Raw genomic sequence first — 381 nt, 5'->3', positions numbered from 1 at the left:
CTCAGCGCCTCGTCCCTTACTGTGAACAGAGTGGGCTTCCGTCCAAGGAAGGAGGCTCACAGGCCTCATTCATGAAAAGGCATTGAAGCGGAGGGGTGGAGAGAGGGGTTTTATTGACCCATCAGGGGCTTAGCAGGGCAGCGCAGGACATGATTGGGCTGGGATTAGTGAGGGATGACACTAGTGATTAAAAGTGTGGGCACTGGAGGCAAATGGCCAGAGTATCACATCCCACCACATGCAGAAAAGTGGTTCTCAATCTCCATTCCCCATGTCCTCATTTGTGAAGATAACAGTCATCATCATCATCACCATCTTCATCACTCATTCATCCACAGTGTAGGTGCCACAGTGTGGAGGCAAGGTCTGGTGCTTACTATG

Source organism: Camelus bactrianus, chromosome 20 (assembly GCF_048773025.1).
Source record: "Camelus bactrianus isolate YW-2024 breed Bactrian camel chromosome 20, ASM4877302v1, whole genome shotgun sequence".
Lineage (NCBI taxonomy): Eukaryota > Metazoa > Chordata > Mammalia > Artiodactyla > Camelidae > Camelus > Camelus bactrianus.
Note: the sequence above shows the minus strand (reverse complement) of the source record.